The following is a 6,834-nucleotide window of genomic DNA, read 5'->3' as shown; positions in this document are numbered from 1 at the left end:
TCCAGCGTCCAGTCGGCTCTGCGAGCTCATTTCTTCACGATCTTGCGTACGGCTTGGCTCCTATCTTCTTGCTTGGACTTTACTTGATATCTTGGGTCTTTTCTTGGCTCCTAAGGTCTTCCTTAAGGTGTTGATCATCAGATCATCACGTCGCCTTCGTCCAAGTCACGTCTTACACCCTATTGGACTACCAAACAAACACTTGCAAATTCATTAGTCCAATATGGTTGTGTTGGTCATCAAACACCAAAATCCAAAGTAAATGGGCCTAGGGTCCATTTTCCTTACACGTTGAAATCGGTCGATCGACGTTTGAAGCCAATGACACATGGTGCACATCGCACGATCGGATGCTAAGGTCCAGCATCCGGTCAATCTGACTGGAGCGTTCGGTCAGCCCGTGATCAGTGCAGTGAGTAGCCCAACGGCTCTATTTCGTGGGGGCTTCTATTTAAGCCTCATGGCCGGCTCAAGCTCACTCTCTTGGCCATTTGCACTGACATAACAACCTTGTGAGCTTAGCCAAAGTCCTCCCACTCATCTCCATCATTGATCCATCATCATTGTGAGATTAGGAGACAATCCAAGTGCATTGCTTGTGTGATTGCATTTAGTGGCACTTGGTATTCGTGTTTCGCTGCGGGATTCACTTGTTACTCTTGGTGGTTGCTGCCACCTAGATGGCTTGGAGCAGCGAGGATCGTTGAGCGAAGGTTGGTGATTGTCTCCGGCTCTGATCATGGTGATTGTGAGGGGTCTTGTGCCTTCCCCGGTGGAGAGCCAAAAGGTAACTCTAGTAGATTGCTCGTGTCATTGAGTTACCTCACTTGTGGGTAGGTTCTTGCGGTGTCCAATTGTGTGGATGAGGTTCGTGCAACACCTCTTAGCCGCCGAACCACCAAGTGTTGGTCGACACAACGGGGACTAGCGTGCCGGCAAGCACGCATACCATTTCAACTTTTAATTCATTCTTTCTGCCCCGCACCATCTTCTTGCTCACATAGTCGCGTGCATTATCGATGCATGTGAGTTGGAGCGACCACGGCAGAGCTCGCCTGCGTGGCGCGACCATCGCATTGCACGCCATGGCGGAGCTCGCCTACGCGGTGTTGCCATGGCCATGCCCCAGCCGACCTTGCCTGTGCGCTGGGCGCCGCCTCATGCTGTGCGGCGGAGCTTGCCTGCGTGGCTTGGGCACCGCCTTGAGTGCCCCGACGAAGCTTGCCTCCGCGTCGTCGAGTATAGGCAGCAAACGAGGGGAGGACCAGGACCCAGCGTTCTTTTTTCTTTTTAGGCATTTGGAGGTGACGTTGGTGTGCCATGAAGAAATGGTAGATAGAGGTAACGATCCTGTCTTTTGATGTTATTTTACGTTGTGATCGTCTTTCAGTGGTATTTTATGGAAGTGGAGTTCTTTCAGTGCTATAGAACCAATAAAAAAGTTGTGCAAGCAGGTCATGGATAATTGGATTATTTGGATTGATACATTAGAATTCTCAGAGTTTGGAGATTTGCCATTGCACTTCATCTATTCTAAAATGTACCATTATAATTCCATCTTTCCTTGAGTGATGCCATTTTCTACGTCTTCTAGCTACTTGGGCCCACTGGCAGGCGTATGCATACTGTACGCTTTTCTATATGGACATATTGCCCCGTCCCAAATGTGATAGAGGCCAGCTCTCACTCTCTTCTCCATCTAGCTCACTCTGTCTCTCACTCTTTCTTCCTCTCAATGGCTCCCGTGGCGGCATAACCCTAACCCTAGCTACCAGTGACCTGGAGCCCACGCCCGCCCCGAGTCCACTACGAACCCTGGCCCGCGCTCTCCTCCCTCGGCCACCCCCGTGCTCCCCTCCTGGATGGTGTTCCGTTGAGCGCAATGGCTGATCCCGCAGACATGAAGGACGACGAGGAGAGGTATGGTTGTGCAAGCTTGCTTCAATCTTGAATATCTTGCATTTGAGTACCAACGCGAGTAGGCTGTGCAATTGTGCTAACCCTATTGTTTTTCTTTGGGAATTGTTGATTGCTGGTAGGACTCGATTGTTTGCCTTAGAGATGAAAGTTGAAGGTTTCTGTACTATAGACAATAATGGTAGGAAAGCTTACTCTAAGGATAGTGTGATTAAAGGGGATGTGGAGGTAGGATCATTCTCTTTTGAGTTGCTAATGCAAAGCTTGACCAATGAGTTCAAATGGTCCCCTAGTCCGAGTCCATGTGTGTGGTTCTTTGACAAAAGGATGTGTGAAGACGTCAGACTAGTTAATGACTTTTAGATGCATGATTTGTTTGAAATGTATAAGGATCAGATGCATTGCCAAGATGTTGTAGGAGTTTTTTTAAAAGAACAGTTGTAGATGTTGATGAGTTTGCTACTCTAGAGCCTCTTTGTGTGATTCCTCCTGAATCCAACCAAGATCCAGATCCCAATCCTACTAATCCTCCTACTACTGAGCCAGATGATGTCGAGCAGCCTAATCATCCTATTAGGCCTGGTACCAATCCTACTACTGAGCCAGATGGAGGACCAGACTATCCTTCAGAGCCTGAACTAGAGCATGACAGGCAGCCAGGCATGTTTGATAATGAGGAGGAGTATGTGGGTTTTGATGATGAGGGAATGTACATGCCAGTACCTCCTCATCAGCAAACTAACAATGCACATGATGCTAACAATACTCATCCAGAACCTTTTGCTAATGCTAATGCAAATGATGGTGGTGGTGCTGCTGAAGGAGGTGTTCCTCTTGAGGCAGAGGTTGATGATGTAGATCCACAGGAGGTCCATGTGATTCATGATCCAGAAAACCTCAAGATTGTCAAGGGAGGGTTGTTTCCTAATATTGTGGCAGTCAAGAAGGCAATTAGGCATTATGCAGTGGAGAAAGGCTTTGAGTTTGCTGATCTGCAAACTGGCAGGACAAGATTTATTGCCAAGTGTAAAGTAGAGGGATGTCCTTGGCGCATTCATGCTTCTAGGATTTTAATGGCAAGACAATGGAGGTAAAATTGTCATTACTGTTACAGATATTTTTGTATTAAAATTGTCATGGTTCTAGGTTTTTTATACAACTGATACCCTATTACATTTGTGTGTGTAGATCAAAAGACTTCCTGAAGAGCACAATTGTCCTACCACAAAGCTCAGAGAAGGGAAGATGGCCACCCAAGGTTGGTGTGCAGATAGGTTGGCAGACTAGTTGAAGAAGAATCTAGCCAAAGGTGCAACTGACTGCAAAGATAAATTGGAGGAGGACTATGGCATCAAGTTGAAGTACTCCAAGGTATGGTCAGGTATGAAATGTGCATTAGAGCAGATCCATGGTAAATATGATGAGAGTTTTCACCTGCTTTTTAATTGGGCTGCTCAAATTGAGAAATTGAGAAAGCTGACCATGGGACACTTTCTTGAACCTGTTCTCTTGAACCTTTTCAGTTAGTGATGTTGATATTGTAGAAGTGACCATTTTGGATGAGTGGAATAATCAGAAGAGGCAAACAATTGACTTGCAGAACCACAAAGGCTCCTATAGGGAATGGCGGGTGACAGGGAAACCCTACAAACATACTTTGGCATGGATCCTGTCCAACAGAGGGATAAAAATTGAAGATTTTGTCCATGACTACTACTCAGTGGCTAGGTTCAAGGCAACCTATGAGGACAGAATTGAACCAATCCCAGATAGGTCACAATGGCCAGTTGTGGAACTTGGATTCAAAGTGCATCCACCCTTGCTAGGCAGAGGAGCAGGAAGACCAAAGGTATACAAAGGTAGAGAGGATGCTTGGAGAAAAGTGCTACAAAAAAGAAGGTAAAATGTAAGGGGTGTGGAGATTTTGGCCACTTTGCAAAAACTTGCAAAGTGGCAGAGATTGGGGAAGATGGTGAGAGAGCTCCACCTAGAAACAAGGCTAACAAAAGGTATTTTTCTATCCACTAAATCTATCTCACTTGTTTTTCACTTGACAAAGGGTACCTTTCTGTTCACTAACAAAAATGTTATCTTGAAAATGCAGGAAGGAAGCTCCAACAGATGAAGCTGGTCCCTCCCAAGCCAAGAAGAAGAAGGGCACCCCAAAGAAGAAGAAGACACCCATCAAGAAGAAGCTGAAGAAGGCTACAACCAACCCACCTACTACTATTGTTAGTAGCATCAGGAGGCTGGTCTATGAATAGAGCTTGTCAGCAGCTTATGATGTGCTTTTGAAATAAAATTAGAACTTATATGTTGTTATGCTGGTAACATGCTTTTGTAAGATATGGCTTTGGAACCTAGCAGTTGGTATGCTGGAACATGTTATCTAGGCTGGCTTGTATGCTGGGACCTAGTAATTGTTAAGCTGGAACCGTGTCTGGGCTTGCTTGTATGCTGGAACCTAGTGGTTTCTAAACCTAGAATGTTGACTCTCAGTTCTATCAACGAAATGGTTGTTGACAATAGTTATCATCCATCATAAACCATCAACTTAACTTGAAAAAATGCATAAACAGGATCACCAACATAGACTTAGGGGTTTAAACTGACAATTTCCACAAGTTTTGATGAATTTGTGTTTTCAACAGGGTTTATCCAGAAAACTGTTAAGAGGGATCAAATCGTCAAATAAAAACACGCTTATCTACAGCGAAAACTACCCCCAAAGGTTCTAGAAGACTCGAGAAGACACCACACTAAAGTGGAGGCCGAGACGCTGACCGGCCTACACCCTGTCCCCACCTGGCAGTCCCTCCTTCGTACGTCGGTTCTCCACGACCTTAAGGATTGTATCTACGCCGTTCTTTCAAGTCAGTGTGATCCAAGGGCTCAGGATTGACGTTCTGGCCTATATAACCAGCCACTGCCCCCCCTCCAGAGCATGCTGCCATAAGTCAAGATTAGACTAGAAATTAGGGTTTCTAGAGAGAAGAGAATAGAGCTTCAATTCTTCAAGTTTCTAGTATAGGCTAGCTAGCAAGGTTCAAGTAGAGTATGGGCTATTGCTCAGGATTCTGGATCTACCGTCTAGAGATTGGTATAGCCATTGTATCTCTATATTTATGTCTTTATGCTACTTCAATATTATGTTGCTATTTATTATGTTCCTAGTTTGCTTTAGTTATATGCTTGATATAGTTATAATTGATGATGAATTTATGCATATGTTCGTAAAAGCTCTTAGCTCAGTACTTGAGTGAATTAAGTGGTCGACACTATATAAGTATGGTGCTTAGATATTGTTTGCCTGCGGATGCATTCTACACTCTGAGTCATGTGGTAGATCACGGATGTGACACTCCCATTGAGTCTTTTGTAGTCCACTCCCCGTTTGTAGAGCAAGTAGAACGCGGTTGCGAAGGGAGACAAGCTATGTTCTTGATCTTCCTTAGTAATGTTCCTTATGCATAGATCGAAAGTTAGTTATGCTATAGATGAGAGTGTATATACTTGGGTGTATAAAAGACTTAGTAAATAAGAAATGACTTGAAATCTTTTGCTCTTAACGAATCTACTACTTAGCCGTACTATATTTTATGAGTCTCTATTTCTATCTCTGGAATACCATTTTTACCTTACACTTATTATTCATTTATCATTTGACTTACCCCTGCCATAGTATGAGAGTGGTTTTATCATAAGTAGATATATTTGTCAGTATCTCTATGCCAACACAACTCCATAGCTCCTCCCTATGGATAAAATATAAATAACGATACCTAGCATACTCTCGGTGAAATGCTACAATGGTATATTATCTGTGCGCTTGCGGATACTTTAATATATATATATAATTTTCTTCTGAGTTTTCAAGTGTCATTTATAATTACCAACAATGCATTTCTGGCACCGTTGCCGGGGAGGGGCACATGGCTAAGAGAATTGACCAAATAAATACTTATTGATAAAATCATAACACCTCTGCTTTAGCAGGCTTACCCTTGTTTGTCTTTGTTCATATCTTATATAGGGTATTGCAGGATTGGTTGTGATTTACCAATAATTTCCATCAATCAAAATCAACCAAATCAAGAGGAAGCTCAACACCAGTTTCTAAAGCTATGGCTGACAAGACCCTGCGTGAGTTCTCTGCTCCAAGCACCGAGAACATTCGCACTAGACCAACACTTAGAACTACCAACCTCGAGTTTGAGCTCAAGCCAAGCCTCATCAACATGGTGCAAGCTACCCCATTCAGTGGAAAGGCACATGAAGATGCTAGTGCTCATCTTCAGAATTTTCAGGAGATAAGTTGCACGGTCATCATCAAGGACGTTGCTCAAGACATCATACTACTTCGCTTATTTCCATTCTCACTTGTGGGATGGGCAAAGCAGTGGTTCTACATCATCAAAGATCACATCAACACGTGGGCAAAGTGTTCAAAGGTCTTCCTAGAAAAGTTCTTTCCTATAGGCAAGACCAATGCCTTAAGAGGAAAGATTTCCAATTTCCAGCAGCAGAAGGAAGAAACCATTCCAGAAGCATGGGAACGTTTCCAAGAATAAGTTTCAGATTGTCCTCACCATGGAATGGACGATTGGTTGCCCATGCAAAACTTTTACCATGGATTAACTCAGAAAGCCCATGAACAACTGGATGCTACTGCTGGAGGATCATTTATGTCACTCACTCTTGGAAAAGCTAAAACTCTTATGGAAAAGATAGCCTCTAATCAAGGTTGGTCATCATGCAACATTCAATTATGCAATAAGAGCAAAGAATTACAAGAAGAGGTGTGTGCACTGTCAACCAAGATGGACGTCTTGTTGAATTGGCTTGAACAGCGAGCCAATTACAAGAGAGATCATCAGGCCATTTAAGATGCATTCAATGCTCGAAACACCTATGGAG

At 43.8% G+C, this 6,834-nt stretch overlaps 1 non-coding gene across 1 annotated transcript; it reads right to left on the bottom strand.

The window, feature by feature from the left end:
* Positions 1-6,406: 6,406 nt before the first annotated feature.
* On the bottom strand, positions 6,407-6,513 carry LOC136484603 (small nucleolar RNA R71). Its single transcript, XR_010766110.1, has one exon. It is a non-coding gene; the product is annotated as a small nucleolar RNA R71 (small nucleolar RNA).
* Positions 6,514-6,834: the final 321 nt, after the last annotated feature.

This window comes from Miscanthus floridulus, chromosome 9 (assembly GCF_019320115.1).
Source record: "Miscanthus floridulus cultivar M001 chromosome 9, ASM1932011v1, whole genome shotgun sequence".
In the NCBI taxonomy this organism is placed as follows: Eukaryota; Viridiplantae; Streptophyta; class Magnoliopsida; order Poales; family Poaceae; genus Miscanthus; species Miscanthus floridulus.
Note: the sequence above shows the minus strand (reverse complement) of the source record. Positions and strands in the feature narration are given on the sequence as shown.